The 22246-nt window shown below is 42.3% G+C and overlaps 1 long non-coding RNA gene across 1 annotated transcript in view; it reads right to left on the bottom strand.

Annotated features, from left to right (window-relative positions):
* The window catches only part of LOC309329010, a 75951-nt gene extending 54116 nt beyond the window's left edge, over positions 1 to 21835 (bottom strand). Inside the window, exon 1 of the long non-coding RNA XR_014151012.1 lies at positions 21743 to 21835. This is a non-coding gene — a long non-coding RNA (uncharacterized lncRNA). The remainder of the gene's footprint in view (positions 1 to 21742) is intronic.
* Positions 21836 to 22246: the final 411 nt, after the last annotated feature.

Raw genomic sequence — 22246 nt, 5'->3', positions numbered from 1 at the left:
GAAAAGAGGTGCCGAAACTCACTATGAATGTCTCCCTTGTTCTCTTATAATGGCAATGGTGCCCACCTGAGTTCTAGTGAGTTCTGGCTGGAAAAAGCCCTGGTTGTAGGGCGGGTGAATATGACTCTGGCCAAAACAGTCTCCTGTGTCAAATGGAGGGGGCTGAATTAGACCCATGGGCCAGAGGTTCCCCACTGGTGGCTTAACCCGAGGTTGACACTTCAAAACTGAGTTGTAATAGTCAACTGCCTGAGTGAGCAAGGAGATGGGAATCAGGGAGAAGGCCTGAAATATGTTATTGCTGGGACAGCATCCTGACCAAAACAGGAAGTCCTTTGTAACTCTTCCTGTCCAGGATTGCCCAATAGCCAGCCTGGCTGGGCGGGGCCTGTTCTGAGCCTGTGAACTCTTCACTGCCAGATGTTTGGCCAGCTGTATGGGAGAGAGAGAGAGAGAGAGAGAGAGAGAGAGAGAGAGAGAAGTTGGCTGTAGGGCAAGAGCGCTCTCTCTGGAATTTGCCCCAGGTGTTGGTGTTTAATGGCAAAATGGGGTGAATCAGCAAGTCTGTTTTATATTGGTACTTTTGGCTATATGCTGTGCTAACGAATATTTACACAAAATCCTCCTGCACAGCACACATATGATTGATGATAGTATCCATATGGACTTCTGCTTAGAGTTATGGGAGGAATGTAAACCAAGAAAAACAAATAGCCTCGGTCGTAATTAATACCGTAGGACTGCTGCATGCCCCCCACCCCACCCCCGAACCCCTCCTTTGCCTTAGCCGAACTGCTGAGTGCATTCTTGGAAAGGGACAAAAAGTGATTGCTCTGGGAGTACAAACCTAAATCCATAGCAAAGAATGAAAACCTGCCCTTCTCTGCTATGGTGATGGGCAGGTAGCAATTAGGCCCAGCAATAAGTACTTCAATAATGAGTGCTTTTGATCCCTACACACACACACACACACACACACACACTTTTTCATTGTTGTAAGGTAGGTCAGTAGAGCTGGTTCCAGGTTATTTTATTCGTTTATTTATTTAGGGTTAACATAGGAGCATAAAAAGAGCCCTGCTGGACCATCCTGTTCTTGCAGTGGCCAACCAGGTGCTTGTTTGAAGCCCCACAGTGGGACCTGAGGGTGCAGCGCCCTTATGATTCCCAGCAGCTGGCATTCGGAGACATATTGCTTCTGACAGTGTAGATAACACACAGCCACCATAGCTGCAGAGGCTGTTGCACTAGCAAATGGGTTTTAATGTTGCACAGCAGACAAATCCAATGCAACAGCTGCGCTAGTGGCAACTCAGGCAACAGACTGCACAATCTACTGCACAAGAGAGTTACGGTACCGTCAACCTGCTTATGCATTCTCCAGTGCAACAATGCTCTCCTGGTGCCAATCATTTCACCCGCAGAGCAAGTATACCACTAAGTGACTTTAACTGAGCACTGTGCTGGGTACAACTCAATGATCGAAAGAGTTGAGTATCATATTGTAAGGACTGGCTGAATCTTTATATCCCTGCCTGATCACTGATGTCTTGTTGGAGTTGCTGTTGGTGGCCCACCATGGCATAAATGCAGGGTTTGTATCCTCTAGGGCAGGGGTAGGCAACGTAAGGCCAGGGGGCTGGATGTGGCCCAATAGCCTTCTAAATCCGGCCTGCGGATGGTCCAGGAATCAGCATGAGAAGAATGTGTCCTTTTATTTAAAATGCATCCCTGGCTTATTTATTGGGGCCTGCCTGGTGTTTTTACATGAGTTGAATGTGTCCTTTTATTTAAAATGCATCCCTGGCTTATATGTGAGGCATAGGAATTCGTTCATCCCCCCCCAAAGAAAATATAGCCTGGCCCACCACATGGTCTGAGAGACAGTGGACCAGCCCAAATCTGGAAAAGGTTGCTGACCCCTGCTCTAGGAGCTGTACATTCAGTACTGTGGGTCCAGTTCTATGGAACTCCTTTCTGGTTGAGATCAGCCAGGTCTGCTTCCTGTTGAATGTCTGGCACTTGGTGAAGGCTTTCTTATTTCCGTGTTTCCAGTGGTATGGCTAATTTCAACCAATTTGATCTGTATGGTGTCTCTTTGTAACCTCAATGTACACGGCTTAGAAACTACGGTGTTACATGTTAAATTAGGGATAGGCAAATCTATCTGTTTTGGTTTCTCATTTATCTAATCTTAAATTCCATTTTCCACATTGCCACATCAGTTTCCAATTAAAAAAAAAAAAAATCAGCATTTTAGTGCAAAATTCTCCTAATGTACAAGTATACATGCAATTTTGCCTAGCAGATACATTTTTGCAAAGCATTTTTCACCAATATATGCATTTATGTACATTTTATGTATGTGTGTCAACACACACAGAGAGACATTTTTGTACACATTACTTGGCTGCAGAACTGCATTGCAAAATTCAGAGATGTGTGAATTTTGAAGGATGCCTGCGTTTCAGTTTGCATATGGTTTTGCAAAGTGCGAATTAGGTATATCCGCCTTTAAATGCAAACTGAATTGAATTTCTCTCTCATCCCTAGTGGTACATACATTGTGAAACAATAAATGAATAGATAAGAGTAGCATAAGTAGAACAATAGTGAGATGCAACACCAAGTTCTTACGAATAGTTGACTCTTGTCTCTCTTTTCTTAATGGTTTGGGATTCATCCTGCGGCAGTGTGTGTGGGGGGAATGGGATCTGCTCCCAGTGGCACGTGTGTGTTCTTTGCCTGAGGAAAGTTGTATCCAGCTTCATTAACATGTACAAGGAGCTGCCAGCCTTTCATCCTGGTCTCAGGCATCATGAATGAATTTAATCTCATCTCTCACATGTTTCTCTGCAATACAGCCTGAAGCCCTTCTGGAGCCCTTCATTGTCTGCTGCAGGATGTTGATTAACCTCAATGATTCTGTTTCTCTTAACCTTGCCACCACAATAGGCTCTCTGCCTCTTCACATTGCCTCTTCCAGAAGCTGAGTACTGCTCTCAACAAATCCCTGCCAACTGTTTCTGCAGTGCAGGAAACAAACCTCGTGATGGCAGCAGTGAGCTGAGAAGAGGTGCCCAGGACAACACTCAAGTGAGAGATCTCTCTCTCTCTCTCTCTCTCTCTCTAATTTGCGGTTTAAATGTGGTGAGAAATCTCACAGTACAGTGGCGAATCTTCTGTGCTCATCTGCCCATCTGTCCCCCAGCAAATCCAATCTAAAAATTAACAAAGAATTTTGCCAGTCAAGATGGTCTACTTTCAGTTGCACAACTCTTGGTTCTGCAAGACTTGGGACTGTTTGGAACACAACCATGAAAAGTGTACTGGGAGTGCATGGACTCCTGCTTTAAAAATAAAAACACTTTGCCCGTCCACATCTAATCTTGCCCCTTTCTAAAATTTATTTATTGGTGTGAGTTTTTCTTGTTGTAAATCTACCAAAGGATAAAACAAAACAAAACTGGAATTAAGGGGTTTTCTTAGGACAGTGGAGGGTGTTTGTACATTGGTTCTCAAACTCAATCCGTTCTGAAAGTCCATTCAATTCCCGAAACCGTTCGAAAACCAAGGTGTGCCTTCCAATTGGCTGCAGGAGCTTCCTGCACTCAATTGGAACCCGCATCAGATGTTTGGCTTCTGAAAAATGTTCGAAAACTGCAACACTTACTTCCAGGTTTTCGGCGTTCGGGAGCCAATTTGTTCGCCAACTAAGCCGTTTGAGAACGAAGGCTCCATTGTATTCTGTTGGTGTAGTGTGAGTGGAAATGCTTTGCTAGGGGTCAGGGAATAGAGTCAGTTGGAGGGTGGATTGAGAATTGTCCCTATTTTCATCTGACGAATGTCGGAGGGTATGCATTCAGTTCTGGGGGCCACCAGCCAGTTGTGGGTGTGCCTGAGGCATAACTTAAGGCAACAACTTCCAACCATCAGTGGGTGGCTTCCACCACACACATCTGAACAATCCGCTACTTTGCAGTGCGTTAAGTGTCCCTCATTCAAATTCCCACCACTGTTGCAGGTGGCTTTAAAGAAACCACTCCCTCTCAAGCCACAGCCGATGTAATTACTACATGTGTCACTTTTCCAGTGCATAGAACGTAAAGCAGAAAGAGGAAAGAAAACCTTCGTTTAAACACAAGAACCCTCCCTATTAAACACAAGTGGTCTGCCAACCATAATAAGCTCGCGGGCGCCACCCCAAGAGCAGCACTTGAGAAAATATACTGGTGAGATGTGCCGTGCCAATTAAATCTCCCTGGCAGGCTAGGCAAACTTCCTAAAAATAACCCCTGTTAATTCATCAGGAGAGATTATCTTGTTAAAATTTGCTCACACCTTGTTCTAACACATTTGCACCCGCGAAATCCAAAGTAGTAATGTTGCAGGGAGAAACCAAGGACACTTCCTTATGTCATAGGAAAATCTTTGGTGACTGGTTTCATGCTGAATAATAATAGCAATATACAATAATTAAACGCTATTGATCCTCCCTCTCTGTAGTCTCCTCTACTATCAAAATGAGGTAGGCCTCTCTCTGTTCTCAAGGTGTTTCCTATTTTTCTGTAAAACTATCTATTACCACTAGCAGTGACAGCAATGATATGGGGTGGGTTGGGGGGGCATGTTTCCCTTGCAAATTATGTTACTTTGCTCGGGGAGGGATCAGTTTTCCCCAGACAATTTTCTGATGCCCTAGAGCAGACTTCCTCAAACTCAGCCCTCCAGATGTTTTGAGACTACAATTCCCATCATCCCTGACCACTGGTCCTGCTAGCTAGGGATCATGGGAGTTGTAGGCCAAAAACACCTGGAGGGCCGAGTTTGAGGAAGCCTGCCCTAGAGAGTGATCTCATTTAGCACATTTATTTGACTTTTATTTAGCTAACCAAGCTAAAAACTTTGAAACTGCCAAGCTTGTGTAATATTGTATTTGCAGTTGGCACCAATTCATTGTTACGAATGAATTTATGAAATGGAAGGTTTTTTCCATGGGAAAATAAGGCATTGGAAAGTTTCCCAGAAAATTTTCTGCCCCACATCACTGAGTGATAGTACACAGCACACCCAAACACACACACACGAGAGAAAGAGAGAGAGAGAGAGAGAGAGAGAGAGAGAGAGAGAGAGAGAGTTGTAGTACCTTGAAAACGAAACCATGGGCCAAAGACCAACTATCTAGAAAATACCACGTGGATCTGTGCTTTGACTATAATAGACTTACTCTTCTGGAATTCTGCTACCAACAGATATAGCAGTTCTTTCCCCTACAACATTAACACAACAACAGTGATAACTGAGAATGGGGGGAAAACCCACAAATGCATTCCAACATATAGTCACAGAAGGAAAGTATGTATAGAAAGCAATGGTAGCCTCAGATATTAGGGGTCCTTAGGCAAGATGTCCTTCGGTGGACCCCTTTCCTCATCACCCTGGGCCATTTGCCAGCCTTCTTTGGGCATTCTGTTTGTGTGGAGAGATGGTGGGAGGGAGGACCTGTCAATTTCAGTTTTTCAGTTTTTCAAATATTAAGTTTGGTTCTCCACATTTCCACATCAGTTCACTATTCTTTTAAAAGCCGCCATGAATATTAACCAGCATTTTAGTGTGAATTTCTTCCATATGCATGATTGTATGCCATTTTGTCCAATAAGCATATTTTTGCGAGGTAATTTACTCTAAAAGAATGCATCTGTTTCTTTTAAAACTCATATATACATTTTTTATGCACAGTTTACCTCATCACATGCCTTTTGGTACACATTATTCGGCTGGAGAACTGCGCTGCAAAATTCGGAGAAGCGTGAATGTCAAAAGGATGGCTGTATTTCCCTTCTCATATTATTTCAGCAAAATGCGTATTAGGTAGGTTCACCTTTAAATGTGAACTGAATTGAATTTACCCCCCCCCTTCCTCCTTGCGTGGAAAACCAGCGAAGGAATTGGGGGGGGGGAATTCAAGCATGCTAAGCTCTGCCCTGTCACCGCTTCCATCACCTTCCATGAGTGGAAGGGCAAAGCTCTGGAAGCCATGATAGAGTGTAATTCTCAGCTTTTCCACTCACCCCCCCAAGCTTTAAACTGGACGTTAAATTTTCCATCGCCCTAATTAGCTGCTGGTGTAAAGATGGGGGGGGGGATGAAGGATTTTAAAATATGCTGATGTTTATTATTATTTGCTTAGTGGGCCTATTTACAGGTGGATTAATTTGCCTGGTGGTTTCTAAAAGAGAAGCTGTAACAAAATCATACAAGTTTGATATCATGCTATATATTGCTTCTGGCGTTTGGGAATTTGGGGAGGGTGTGTTCCCTAACTGTACAGTTGAGCCATTTTGACATGGCCTCTTATAGGGACAAAGCAATTAACTTTCTTTTCACTTTTCTTTCTGTTACTGATAGCTGGAAGTTAGGTCCAGATAGGCTGCAGAAGATACCCAACTCCAATAAAGTTCTTGTTGATAATTGGCTCCAGCAGAAGCATTATTATCCTTACACAATAAGGATGTGAGCTACCAAGCCCGATTCAAAGTTTTGCTGTTAGAATACAGAGCCCTAAACCAAAGATTGAGAACCTCAGGCCCAGGGCCCGATTTAGCTTTGATGAGGCCCTAAGCTACTGAAGGTTTTGGGGCCCTTTATATGTCCAGCTGTCCTTTGTCAACAACAAATTGTCGCTGTTTTCTGTGTTGAATATATGCTATATGGTAATTATGGACCTAATAGGTCCATACACAACACAAAACACTGTTGCTGTGTGTAGGTTTTATTTGATTTGTTTTTTATCTTATATTTTGGAAATGTACATCCAGGTTTTTTCCCTTTAATTTTTTTGGGGGGCCCCAAAAGAGTGGGGTCCTAAGCTATAGCTTCTTTAGCTTATACGTAAATCCAGCACTGCTCAGGCCTGACAGGCAAATGTGGCCCTCTAAGACTCTCTGTCTGGCCCTTGGAAACTCTCTCTAAGCCACAGCTGCTTGCCAGCCACACCTGCTCTTGCCTCAGGCCAAACTCCTCACCATCCCTGCTTTGCACCCTCCTTGAGTGTTTTTGCCTGACTGGAATGTGCCCTTGAACTCGGATAATACTTCTTGCTTGCCTAGTTTCTACACTAGGCTATTGTACAAGTCAAAATTCATAGTCAGGGCTCTGCTTCTTTTGCCACTGGCTCCACCTACCACTGGCATGTCAGCCTGCGTGGCATGATGCCAGAGGTCTGGGGCTGAACAGGGCTCTTAAGCCAAAAACAGATTTCCCACGAAATCAGTGCTTCTCAAGCTATCTGATGTGGTGGACAGGCAAGTCCAACCACCCTAATCTGCCAGGGGTCAGGACCATACTTGTGCCATATTATTGTTGTATTCATATACACAGGCACATAAGCACATCTGTTCAGGAAAATGTTTCTCCCTCGCCCCAGCTCGATGTGTCCAAGACATGAGTATTCTTGCCTCCACTCAGTTCATTTTTTTTTAAAATAATTTTTATTAATTTTCATAAAACAAAAAACACACAAATAAACAAACAATACATGACTTCCCCATGCCTCCCCTTCACTGCACCCCTGTTTCAAAAATTTTTTAGCAATCCTTCATTCCTTTTCAAAATTTGATTTCCCTCCAAATTTTCTTAACTTAAATATTTACAGCTATAGTTCTCTGTTTCTTAACCCTTAACATTTTATCAGTCCGAAATTTTACAACAGTTCTTAAGATATAATTTAAATTTTTTTCAGTCCTCTTCCACTGTCTCCCTCCTCTGATCACGGATTCTGCCAGTCATCTCTGCCAGTCCCATGAATTCAGTCACCTTCGTCTGCCATTCTTCCAGAGTAGGTAATTCTTGCATCTTCCAATACTTTGCCAGGAGAATTCTTGCTGCTGTAGTTGCGTACATAAAAAAGGTCTTATCTTTCTTTGGTACCAATTGGCCGACCATGCCCAAGAGAAAAGCCTCCGGTTTCTTTACAAATGTCCACTTAAGGACTTTCTTAATTTCGTTATAGATCATTTCCCAGTAGGCTTTAACCTTTGGGCAGGTCCACCAAAGATGATAAAAGGTTCCTTCGCATTCGTTACATTTCCAACATTTATTACTGGGCAAATGATATATCTTTGCAAGCTTGACTGGAGTCATGTACCATCTATAGATCATTTTCATTATGTTTTCTTTCAAGGCACTACATGCCGTAAATTTAAGGCCTGTGGTCCATAACTGTTCCCAGTCAGCAAACATGATATCATGACCTAAATCTTGTGCCCATTTAATCATAGCTGATTTAACTGTTTCATCCTGTGTATTCCATTTCAGCAACAAGTTATACATTTTAGACAAATTCTTAGTATTGGTCTCTAACAATTCTGTTTCCAATTTTGACCTCTCTTTCTGAAAACCTAGTTTCTTGTCCTGCTTAAAAGTCTCATTTATCTGATAATAATGTAACCAATCTCGAACTTTGGATTTTAATTTCTCAAAGCTCTGTAATTTAACTTCTTCACCGTCATATTCTATAATTTCACTGTATTTTGGCCAATTCGAATCCATGTTAAGTTTTTTTACCGCTCTAGCTTCCATTGGTGACAACCATCTGGGTGTTTTATTTTCCAACAAATCCTTATATCGATTCCAAACATTATATAAGGCTTTCCTGACAATATGATTTTTAAAGCCTTTATAGATCTTAACCTTGTCATACCATAAGTATGCATGCCAGCCAAAATTGTTATCATACCCTTCCAAGTCTAGAATATCTGTGTCTTCAAGAAGTAGCCATTGCTTCAACCAGCAAAAAGCTGCTGCTTCATAGTAAAGTCTTAAGTCCGGCAGCGCAAAACCCCCCCTATCTTTTGCATCAGTTAAAATCTTAAATTTTATTCTGGGTTTTTTGCCCTGCCAGACAAATTTAGATATATCTTTCTGCCACTTCTTGAAACAATCGATCTTGTCTATAATTTGCAATGTCTGAAACAAAAACAACAATCTTGGCAATACATTCATCTTAATAACAGCAATTCGGCCTAACAAGGATAATCTCAGTCTAGACCATATATCAAAATCTTTCTTCACTTCCAACCAACATTTCTCATAATTGTCTTTAAACAAATTCATATTTTTAGATGTTAGATTCACCCCTAGATATTTCACCTTTTTTGTTATCTCCAAGCCAGTTTCTTTTTGAAAGCTATCTTTTTCCCCCATCGTTAGATTTTTTTCCAGTACCTTTGTCTTTTGTTTATTTAATTTAAAACCAGCCACCTGACCAAATATTTCAATTAACTCTAAAACTCTTTTTGTGCTGACTTCTGGCTGTTGTAAAGTCAAAACTAGGTCATCTGCAAATGCTCTTAACTTGTATTGTTTAGCTCCGAGGTGTATTCCTTCAACCAGCTGGTCCCTTCTAATCATATTCAACAACACCTCCAGGACCGATATAAACAATAGAGGGGATATTGGGCAGCCCTGTCGTGTCCCTTTTTCTATTGGGATTTCATCCATGACTACACCATTCACAATTAATTTAGCTTTTTGCTCTGAATATATTGCACCTATACCGTTTTCAAAGTTTTGGCCTACCCCCATCCCATGGAGATTCCTCTTCATAAAACTCCAAGAGATATTGTCAAAGGCTTTCTCCGCGTCCACAAAAATTAAGACTGCTTTTCTATTTATATCAGTCTCCAGTAGTTCCAAAATATCTATAATATTCCTTACATTATCTGACATATGTCTCCCTGGGAGAAAGCCTGTTTGATCTTTATGAATCTCCTCTAACAACACTTTTTAAAATCTTTTTGCTAAAATGTCTGCAAAAATTTTATAATCCACATTTAAGAGTGATATAGGGCGGTAGTTCTTAACTTGATGTTTCTCAGTTTCTGTCTTCGGTATAAGTGAGATGAATGCTTCTTTCCACGATTTGGGAGCCTTTTTCCCCTCCAAAATTTGGTTACACACTTCTTTCAATGGTTGTATTAACCATTCCTTCATTGCTTTATAATATCTCGCCGTCAGTCCATCTGGCCCTGGTGATTTTCCTAATTGCATATTCTGGATGGCACCCTCAATTTCCTGATTCGTAATTTTTTCATTTAAACTCCTCTTATTTTTTTCCGAGATCTTTGATAGTCCGTATTTTTTAATAAATTCTTCTATCTCTTGTTCATCTTTCGGCCCTTGTGCATATAATTTCTTAAAGAAACTTTGAAAACAATTACTAATTTCATTTGGTTTATTTATAAATTTTCCCTCTACTTCAAGGGACGTCACAGTGTTCAGCTTTTGTCTCTTTTTCAATTGCCATGACAGCAATTTCCCACATTTGTCAGCTGATTCAAAAGTTTTTTGCCTCATTTGTTTTATTTTCCATTCTATTTCTTGATTCATCAGTTCCATGTATTGGGTCTGGTAATATTTTATTTCTCTTAAAATCTCCTGAGATTTTGGTTTTGACCTCAGTTTCTTCTCTCCTTCTTTCATCTGATTCCAAATTTTTTCTTTCTTCTCATTCTGTTGTTTCCTTTTTATCGAATTTTGTTGAATTAGAAAACCACGCATGACAGCCTTACTTGCGTCCCATATTATTCTTCTTTCCAGGTCTGTTCCTAAATTTATTTCAAAGTAATCTTTCAGAGTCTTTTGGGCCTTTTTTACAATTGCTTCATCTCTAAATAGGGTGTCATTCATTCTCCATCTAAAAGTTCCAGCTGTTGTCAATTTCATTTCCATCTTTACTGCATTATGATCAGAGCAAGTTTTTGGGCAGATTTCTGTATTTTTAACCCTTGGTGCCAGATTACTAGAAATCCATATTTGGTCAATCCTGGTCCATGTCATTTTTGCTTCAGAGAAGAAGGTCCCCTCTCTTTCCAGAGGGTTCCTTGTTCTCCAAATGTCAATCAAGTCCATTGTGTCAGTCAGTTCAAAAAAAGTCTTTGGAAGTCTCCCATCCTTAGAGATTACTTGTCTTTGAGCTTTGTCCATGTTTGTGGAGACAACTCCATTCATATCGCCCATCATTATAATTTTATAGTCCATGAAATCGGTTAATGTCTCATGCAACTTCTTGAAAAACTCAGCCTTCCCCTCATTAGGTGCATAGATACCTACAATCAAAATTTTTTCTCCTTGCATTTGAATTTCCACTGCCAGAAATCTTCCTTGTTCATCCTTAAAAATCATTTTTGGTTCCCATTTTTCCTTGACATAGATCACCACTCCTCTTTTCTTAACTTTATCTGAGGAAATAAATTCCAGTCCTAATCTTTTATTTGTCAAAAGTTTTCTATGTATTCTGGCAATATGAGTTTCTTGCAAACATATTATGTCTAATTGCTCTTTCTTTAATATATGAAACACTTGAGTCCTTTTTCGGGGATGGTTAAGACCGTTGCAGTTCCAACTCAGAAGTTGCAGAGACATATTTGTTACTGGGTGTCTTTTCCACCAACCGCTCCAAGTTCTTGTTCCTGGTCAGTCGGTGCTGGAGTCAGTCCAAATGATAAATTTGCAATATCCGGTATTTCCCTCTCACTCACGGTTCCTTTCTGAAAGTCCTCAAAATTTCTCTCCAGAAAATGTTCCTTATCTTGGATTGTTTTTATTTTAATTTTCTTCCCTTTAAAGTTAAAGGATAGCCCTTGTGGGAACTCCCATCTAAATGGAGTGTTGTTTTGTTTCAGCAAGTCCACTAAGTCTTTAAATTGAGTCCTCACCTCCAAAAAATATTTAGGAATATCTTTGTAAATCTGTATTTGAGAATTCTTAATAATCAGTGCCTTCTGGAAATGTAGGTTCAGTATTTTATCTCTTTCTTCCTTGGATCTTAAAGTGATTAAACAATCCCTTGGTTTCTTGCCTTGCTTCCTGCCAATCCGGAAGGCTGTAGTTATTACAAATTCATCTTCTTCTCCTTCTAATTCATCAGTCCAAAATTCTTGAAATTTGTCTGTGAGAAATTCCCCAAGGTTGCCCTCTTCCTCCTCTGGTACCAGTCTCAATTTCAGATTCTTGCCTTTCCTCTCCAGTTCCATAAGAGCTAAGGTTGCATCATGTTCATGTACCTTCTTTACAATAGGTACAAATTTTCCCTTGACTTCCTCGGCAGTAATTTTAGCAGTCTCGGCTATTTTCCTTGTTTCCGTACTTTCTTGTATTAAACGATTTGTAGACTCTGTGTTAGACGATATTGTCGTTGTGTTCAAGTCCAATCTTGTTGTTAATTCTGTCAATTTCTTAGAGTTCTCTGTAGATTGCTTAGTGAGTACTTCTAAAGATTGATTTATTTTGAGCAGTGCCTGTGTCATAGAATCCATTGATGCTGTTGTTACTTTTTCTTGTCCAGCTGCTGCTCCTGATATAGAGCTTCTTTTCTGAGCCTGCTTTTGAGCTTGCTTTGTTTTGCTTCTTGTTGATATTTCATCCAGTGGCGTGCTCATAACTCAAGGTCGTTCCCACAGGAGGATTACAAGTGGAAAAACCCAGTTCTTGCCTCAGTACTGCAGTCTTTCTTTTAATCCTCTAGAGGGGGAAATTGTATCCCAGCAGGAATAACAAAGAAACAGGGAAGCAAGTAGCCATACAATGTCCCAAAGGAGATAAAATCCAACCCAAAGTCCTACTTTGTTGCCATTTGAAAATCTGGGTCTGCCAAGTAAAGTCCCGTTACTATGTTTCAAATATAGTCTTACTTTATATCCGTAGTCCTCTCTTTTTTGACAGTTCGTTTCTAGGCGCTCACCGCTCAGGCAGCCTGATCAAAGGTATCGGCAGCGGAGAGTTTCCCTTTCAAAGCTTACTTCTTCTAGCGGGTTAGATTAAGCCAAATTTTCCTTCCCCCTACTCCCGCTCCATGGGGGGAAGGTCTTTTCAATGTCGGGGTTTAGCAAAGTTCAAATAAAGCGTTCCCTTTAAATACAGCTAGCTCTTTTCATTGCTGCGTTAATCGTGCAGTTCCGGGAGGCTGACTTCCTTAATTTTGCCTTTCCCGTTTTCAGCCGAATCTTCTTAAAAATAGTCCTTTTCAAATATTTTGTAATTCCTACTCACAGGTTTTGTTGCCAATCGGTAATTTTCAGGAAGGAATCGGCGCTCTCCGTCAATGGCGACGCGGCTTCGCTCCACGAGCTGGGTTGCGATCCTCAGCACCGCACTCACACCCGATGCCGCTCCGGAGCCTTTAAAAAGGCTCCTTCGCAATACCGGGGGGTGCAAAGGTGCCCACCGAATCTCCTTGTTCACAGGCTTCAGCGCCTGTGATTTTAGGGGTCCCCCGCTCGCCGTAGCGGGTCAGACCCGAACTCGCGGAGCAGTCCTGCCTCGGAGCTCAAGGCAAAGACCGCCATTAAGATGCTGGCGCCGACCGGAAGCCGCCTCCACTCAGTTCAAAGTCTCTGCAGCAGTGACAGAAACTCTGGGTCTCTCCATCCCTCCTGGCTGTCACTTCCCTTCCTGTGCTAGAATTCCAGTGTGATTTTTCAATTATTCTGTTGTTTCTTTCTTTCCTAGAAACTCGCTGTGGACTGGCAGATGATGGCTCGTGGGCTGGCATCACTTTGCGGGCCACCATTTTGAGTAACACCGCCCTAAATGACATTGGACTAAAGTAACTGGTGTTATGTGCATTTTGATAAGCAGGACAGGTCTTGCTTGTTGTCCCACCCGCAACAGAGGCAACAAAGGTGGTGAGACCAGACAGGGAATTCTCGGTCGTGGTACCTTCCAAGTGACATTCTGTCACCATCTTCAGTAAAAATATTTCAGTGGAGACGAAATGTCTTTTTATTTGGCTAAGGTGTTGGTCCATCAGATGATTTACTTTTGGGGTGTTATTTTACAGATTCTATTGCTGTAGCTCGATTAGGATTCCGTATTTTCAAAGGATGCTTTATACTTGCTTTATGCTCTTTATACTTATCTCTGCTCTTAACCACCCCGTGCTCTAGAGCAGCAAGATATAAATGTCCTGTTTAAATAAAATTAAACAAGTTAAGTAGAATTTGGGAAGGCTGCCAAGTGGCCTTCACTACTTAAACCACAGACCTTAAAACCAAAGCAGTAAATCGGGAAAGCCCCCCTGAAACCCAAAGAAACAAATGCTTTTTTTGTGGTCCAAAATGCACCTTTTTCTTCAGAAGAGGAACATGGAGTTCATACAAAGAATACTGTATGTGTTTCCACTCCACCGGTACAATGCGAAAAGAGGATTCTGCTGGTTTTTTTTTCCTCCTGCAAACAAATTTGCTGATGTGAAGAAGCCAGAGTTATTGTTTTACAAACTATGATTGAGCCTACGCTTTGAAAATATGCACAAAAATTGCACCTTGGAGCTTAGGGACAAAAGTCCTGTCTTCCTTTGTTCCTTCAGCAAGAAAGCACACAGAGATTTTTTTATTTTTATTTTTTTGGCCTGTAACTGGTTCTTCCTGGAGGTAGAACTTTTCCCTGTTTCAAAAATAAATAAAGAGAAAATGCTTTCAGTGAAAACCTCCCAAACGCTGCAACTTCACTGGAATAACCCTCATAAGATGCCACTTTGTTTTACGTCTGTAACAAGATACAGTGATAGCATAAGTGAACTTGACCTCACCCTAATCTTTGGGCTCAGACAGTGACCTCTGTTTGAAAAATCTCCCTTTCAAGTGCCAGATCGAGACCAAGACCAATCAGATAAAGCAGCATATCCTGGGGGCTTACATCTCAGCTGTCCACATATTTAACCCTGGTGACAGAAAATCAGATCCCTTCTTTATCCGGTGGGGTTAGCAGGATCACAGTTATGACATGGATTTCTTAAGAGGCTTTTGGAGAAGGAGGCCACCAAAATAATTTCCTGGATTTTGTGCCGTTTCACACAATGTGCACCGATGCTCACGCATCCACCCTCAAGTCCTCAGTGGGGTTGACTGACACACAAGTATGTTCCTTGCTTAATGAAGGCAACATGAATGGGCCACCCTGATCTGAACATCACAGCAGGATTCCCAAGAGTCATGTGTCACCAAAAACACTCCTCTGTTTGGAGATACAGTCATACCTCGGGTTACAGACGCTTCAGGTTCTGCGTTTTCGGGTTACGGATGCACCGAAACCGGAAGTACTGGAACAGGTTACTTCCAGGTTTCAGAGCTCGCACATGTACACAAATGCTAAATCACACTTTGCACATGCGCAGAAGCATCAAATTGCAACCCGCGTGTGCGCAGACACTGGGCTGTGGGTTGCGAATGCTGTGGGTTGTGAACGTGCCTCCTGCACAGATCACGTTCCCAACCCGAGCGTCCAATGTATTCTCTAGTTAATGGTCTGCTTGGTCCATGTTCAGATTAAAAGCAAAGAACCACAAGAGGATGCATCGAAGTTGCCTGTCTGCTGTTAGCAGCAGAGACTGAGCAGCAACATGGCTGTCAAGCTTCAGGGAATCAGCTTCCTCTCCCCCCCCCCCCCCCCGTGGCAGTAGATAAGTAGAAGAAAGGAAAAGGAGTCTTCTTGCCAGTTAGAAACTTTAATAATCACAGCGAGAGAACAAAGAACACATCTCCTAGAAATGGCGGGGCTCCCAATTAAGGATAACACCCCTTTCAATCCCAATTAATCACTTGTAATCTGAGTTTGTACACTCTGTGCTTTCTGTGTAATCAAACAACCATTGATTAATTATTCTATACTATTCTATACTGCTCACTGGAAGGACAGACCCTGAAGCTGAGGCTCCAGTACTTTGGCCACCTCATGAGAAGAGAAGACTCCCTGGAAAAGACCCTGATGGGAAAGATTGAGGGCACAAGGAGAAGGGGACGACAGAGGACGAGATGGTTGGACAGTGTTCTCGAAGCTACTAACATGAGTTTGACCCAACTGCAGGAGGCAGTGGAAGACAGGAGTGCCTGGTGTGCTCTGGTCCAGGGAGTCACGAACAGTCGGACACGACTAAAAGACTCAACAACAACAACAACAACAAAATGACTAAACAACATTCTATACTATTCTATTCAAGATAAGGTCAGAGACACATTGGAGATTAAGTAAATGCAAAATTAAGCATGAGACCAAGGTAAAGGTAAAGGAACCCCTGACCGTTAGGTCCACTTGCGGACGACTCTGGGGCTGCGGCGCTCATCTCACTTTACTGGCCGAGGGAGCCAGCGCACAGCTTCTGGGTCATGTGGCCAGCATGACTAAGCCGCTTCTGGCGAACCAGAGCAGCACACGGAAATGCCATTTACCTTCCCGCTGGAGCCGTACCTATTTATCTACTTGCACTTTGATGTGCTTTCGAACTGCTAAGTTGGCAGGAGCAGGGACCGAGCAACAGGAGCTCACCTGAACTGCTAACCGTATTTGACTGTGTAATCCAACAACCTTTGATTAATTATTCTATACAGCCCAAGATAAGGTTAGAGACACATTGGAGATTAAGTAAATGCAAAATTAAGCATGAGACTAAAGCACAGGCTAAAGAAACAGTCCTCCTTTTTTTAAGAAACTTTTTTTTTTTAAAGGCACACACAGAAAACATCTGTGTCTTATAAGTGGTCTAATTCAGCAATATTTCACAAGTCCCACCTGTGTTATATTTCCCTGGTCTCTGCCCATCCGTTCCCTGTCACCAGCAGCAAAGTGAATAAAAAGTATAGCAGCTGGTGTCAAAGTATATGGGGGGAAAAGAGCCGCAGTTTTATTGCCATAACAATTTTCTTCAAGACGTTTTAAATGTCCATCGCAGAGAGTCCATATGTTATGTTCCTCTAAGGAGGTGCACTGTATGCCTCTATGTATTGCCAAGATAAATGTGAGGGGTTTTATAGAGTGGCAGAGAAAAGGAGCTTTGTAAAACCTTGTAATTTGAGTGCCTAATAAGCTACTCCATTGCCCCAGGACATCAGTAGCTTGCAGACAATTGAGGTGGAAATTGCATTGACAAGTAAGAGGCAGAAGTATTAAAGAAACCCCCACACACTTTGGGGAATTGAGGGTGGTATTCTTCCACAAGTACTGGGCATGGTGAACGTCAAGGCATGGTACACAACATGTAGGCAATATCTGGATTGAGTGCGCAGACATTAGTGATTGTAGTTGCACATCAGAGTTACAAAAGAGACTTTTTTAAAAAAGAGAATAAGGCATAACATAGAGGCTGGGGAATCTTTCTTCAGCCTGTGGGCCACATTCGCTTCTGGGCAGTCTCCCAAGAGCCACATATCAGCAGTGAGCAGGACCAGAGACAAAAGTAGGTGGAGCAAGAAATGCAAATTTTACCTCTGCAAATGATACCTTTGTACAAGGTGAAAGGTAAAGTTTGGCTTTCTGCATACACTTCCTTGGCTCAGTATACCTGAAGGAGTGTCTCCACCCCCATCATTCAGCCTGGACACTGAGGTCCAGAGCCAAGGGCCTTCTGACAGTTCCCTCGTTGCGAAAAGTGAGGTTACAGGGAACCAGGCGGAGGGCCTTCTGAGTAGTGGCACCTTCCCTGTGGAATGCCCTCCCATCAAGGAAATAAACTACTATCTGACTTTTAGAAGACATCTGAAGGCAGCCCTGTATAGGGAAGTTTTTAATGTTTGATCTTTTATTGTGTTTTTAATATTCTGTTGGGAGCTGCCCAGAGTGGCTGGGGAAAGCCAGCCAGATGGGCAGGGTATAAATAAATTATTATTATTATTATTATTATTATTATTACTCTCCATTCGAGCAAGCAAGGGGCATTATTTGTCATGGTTGGACTCAGAGGAATGGTGGGAGGAGCCAGCTGTGGAACCCCCAAGGGAAGAAGGCTCAGAGTCCAGGGACTGGTAGTGAGACGGCAGTGAGTCGTCAGAGGGAGAAGACTGGGAGGAGGATGGGTCAGAAGCTGAAGAGGTCACAGGGCTTAGTGAGCTGGGAGAGACTGTGATGGAGAGAAATCCAGAATCAGACGCAGAGGCAGAAGCCAAGAAGCAGACATGAGTCAGGCTTGAGATGAAGCCAGAGTGCCTCCCCCTCCAGCAGTGACAAGCTCCTCTCACCCCTGGTCTCCCGAGAACCAGAAGAAGTATGAAGAGGAAGGAGCAAAGACAGGCAAGGCGATGGAGTCTCAGAACGCTTGGGAAGGACCTGGGGATAGGTGAAGGAGGTTTAGGCAACTGTGGGAAGGGGGTAAATTCAGTCCACATAAAGGCAAGATCTACCAGAACAGGTTGGTGTGCTTACTAGTCCTGGGCTCCTGAGCAAACCTTGTTTCCTTTAATGAAGAGTTAACTTCACTGATGATGTGTGATTTATTACTGACCTGCTCCTGACACCCGCTCCTGACATTATCAGAGACCAAGGACACATTTCAGCCAGGAAGGAACACTTGGAGCGCAAAGACCAGTGAAGTGTGTGGCCTGTGGAAAGGAGGTGTGGCCTGGGAAAAATTCTGTGGGTAAGATAATGGAATCTGGAGGGCAGCATTCTACCCCCACTTACCAGGTTGGTGAAAGTTGACCTAATTTAGATCTTGCTCATTGCCTTCAATCATGAACCTTCCTTCTCCCTATTAACATAATCTGCCAAGTATTATGGAGCATGGAATAACTTTTCCAGACATAAAACTACCACGGTTCATTGTTGCATGGTGATCTGTGGCTGTATTCATCTTTCTCCTTTAGCAGAAAGTCAAGCTGGAGTTCTCACGCATGACTCATGCTTACTTAAGGTATGCCCTCCATATGTCTCAGAAGAAACATTTGCTTGGGGAACGGCACTACCTGGTGCTTAAAAGGGAGCCCTTCTTCTTCCTGCCATTAGCACTGTGAACTATTTATGCCACAAGGCAAAAAAAAAAAAAAGACAGAAAAGTTTAAGCTTTGCAGCTTTGAAGTTGAAACCTCAAGCAGATGTCAGCTTGCTGACCCAACACCCCACCTAATGCTTTATTTTGGCTTCCTGCTTATCCTGTCGCCTGTTTTTCTCATTAAATAGCCTCTCTGGTGAACCACAGAATCCAAACGCAGACAATCTGCAACATGAGGGTCATCATCCTTTAACAAATTGATCCATGATGCTCTCTGGCTTATTCTTAGAGCAGAGAAACATGGGAAAGACACCATTTTGGAAGGTTAGGAATATGTGAGGCTCATACCATCCAACATTTTCTTACCTGAAATTGTGACGCGTGATGCTCCCAGGTGAGTCATGTGACCCGCGCCACACTCTTACCCCAAAAAAGTGAGGTGAGAGGATCGCAGGGTGAAAGAGTGGGGCAAGAGCACAGTGCTGGCACTCTGGGTTCATCATAGCGTTGTATCAGAGTGCTGGACCTTCGACACTCTGCCACGACTCTCCTCATGAGTGCCAGAGTGGGAGTCTTTTGGTCCAGTGCTCTGGTGCAAGGACTTGCATCAGAGCACTGGACCAAAAAAATGGGACACCTGGAAATCAAACAGAAGCTGGGATTGGGTTCTGTGATTCCAGGATATCCCGCTTAAAACTGGGCAGTTGATGGGTATGTGTTTGTTCCTCAGAAGCAGTGTTTCCCAAACTTGGGTCTACATCTGTTTTTGGACTACAATTTCCATAATCTCTGACCACTGGTCTTGTTAGCTAGGTATGATGGGAGTTGTAGTCCAAAAACAGCTGGAGACCCAAGATGCTGAGAAGCATCTATATCTAGCTAGCTCATTGGTTTTATATAAGACCATAAGACCATGCTGGACCATTCAAAGACTCATCTCGTCCGGCATTCTGTTCTCATAGCAACCAACCAGATACCTCTTCTGGGAAGCCCACAAGGTGGACATGAGTTCAACAGCACTTTCCCCACCTGTGATTCTCAGCAAGTGGTATTTTATTCATCGAAGGACTTGTCGCAGTTGGAAACTTCAGCCATTTCAAGGGCTGGTGATGAAACACAGAGGCAGTTTGCTGGAACATCAAACTCTGTCATCGCTTCTGTTTTACTGGCTAGTGATTCATTTCTGGGCTTGATTAAAGGTGTTGCTGGTTCTTACCTTGAAAGTTTTCTGCGGTTTGGGATGGAGATGCGCATCACCAAAAGCACAACACGAGGACACAGATTTGTAAAAAATCTGAATATGATAATTTATTGGTAGAGAGTGATATCTAGGGATGGAAGAATCTGGTGATTTTGGTTCATTCCATTTCCCCTTCTTCCAATTTTCAGTTCAGTTCTCAACATTTCCTCAGCAATTTTCATTTTTGAAAAAAAACCCTCATGTGAACCCTTCAGCATTTTTATGCAAATTTCTCCTAATAAGTACAATTTTGTGTGAGGTTTTGAATAACTCACATTTTTTTGAGAGCATTTTCTCATAATATAGTGCATTTTTCTATGTTATGGTCACAGATGTATCCATATTTAAGTACCTAATATATGTGCTTTTGTCAATATTGGTTGGTTGAAGAATTGTAATTGCAAAATTCTGATAACTCTGAATTTCAAAGGATGGCTGTGGTTCATATCTCACATTGTGCTCTCCATGTTGTCAAGTAATCCCAAGTAAGAGCACAGAAAAATACAGCCTTCACATCTCCTCTCTGGAATAATAATATTAATAAAGCCCCTGTTGATTAAGAATCTCACTTTCAGCGATGCATTCAGAGATCAGCCGCGTCCACTGTTAAAATACGGCCATCAAAGTCTGAGAATTCACATATTGCTTATTTTGGAGGGCTTTGGTGTAATTGCAGAAATTTTCAGGAAACCCTACTCCGCTTTGCTATTTTTAAACTTCAGGAATGCAATAAAAGCTGCTCGCCACTTAATGGAAATAAATGATTATTGATTTTCTCACAGTTACTATGAGCCAAGTAAAACAAGCCTTAAATCAGGACTGGGAAAGCGGGACAGTATGGCAACAAAGATCCAAAGATACATAACAGTCTGGATAATGGTTTAACAACAAAGAACTAGCATATGATTGACTAGTACATTAGACCCACAGCTAGATCAAAATAAATAATGGAAGGGTTCACTGCGGCAAATAATCTAGACTACTATTACACCGCTGCATGGATACCACAAAGCAACCGCAAAAATTGTTTGCTGTCATTCTCATTTCCCATAATGGCTACATTATTGGATCCATCAAGGGCAGGGTGTCTCCCCCCCTCCCCCCAAAAAAAATAGATTGCCATGCCGGAATACAGGATTACAAAAAACCTAGTTGGTATCCAACTGAGTCCCCATCTGCACTATACATTTGAAGCAGTATCATACTACTTCAAACAGTCATGGCTCCCCCCCCCAAGAATCCTGGGAACTGTAGTTTGTTAAGAGTTATTAGGAGACACTCGCCACACCATTCCCCTCACAGAGCTACAACCCTCAGAGTTCCCTAGGAAGGAAGGTTGACTGTTTAACCACACTGGGAATTGTACCTCTGTGAGCCAAATAGGGGCTCTCAGCATCCTTAACGACTTTCAGCATCCTTAACAAACAGCATCTCCCAGAATTCTTTGGGGAAGCCATGTGACTGCTTATAAGGTGATATGATTCTGCTTTAAATGTATGGTGTAGCTGAGGCCTAAGCCACACACCAGTTTAAGTCCATTGAATTCAATAGGTCTAGAAATATTTTTTCTGTTTCTCATGGTGATCAGTACTGCTTTTTTTGTGTACACACACACACACACACACACACACACACACACACAAAATGAGTGGTATACAATGTTCTTCATACTCAAAATAGACTCATGGGAATCACTGGGTGTAAGCAACTTACTGATCTCAGTGAGTCTGCTCTATGACTAATACAGTGATGCCCCGCAAGACGAATGCCTCGCAAGACGGAAAACCTGCTAGACGAAAGGGTTTTCCGCTTTGGAGGTGCTTCGCAAAACGAATTTCCTATGGGCTTGCTTCGCAAGACGAAAATGTCTTGTGAGTTCCTGCAGGTTTTTTCCCCTCCCCCCTTTTTCTAAGCCGCTAAGCCGCTTATCTGCTTATCCGCTAAGCCGATAAGCCGCTAAAAGCCGCTAAAAGCCGCTAATAGCGCTAATCCGCTAAGCCGTCAATGGGCTTGCTTCGCAAGACGAAAAAACCACTAGACGAAGAGACTCGCGGAACGGATTAATTTCGTCTTGCGAGGCACCACTGTATTGAATATCATCCCTTATCTGTATATTATTATTATTATTATTATTATTATTATTATTATTTACACAAAACATATTGATAACCAGACAAAAAAGGAAATTAAAGGGCAAGGAAGAAGAGTAAGTTTTTAAAAAAACATATTCAAAAAGACTGTTTGGTACA

The sequence above is a fragment of the Podarcis erhardii genome, assembly GCF_964252035.2.
Source record: "Podarcis erhardii genome assembly, chromosome: 14".
Lineage (NCBI taxonomy): Eukaryota > Metazoa > Chordata > Lepidosauria > Squamata > Lacertidae > Podarcis > Podarcis erhardii.
This window is presented reverse-complemented; position numbering and strand designations above follow the sequence as displayed.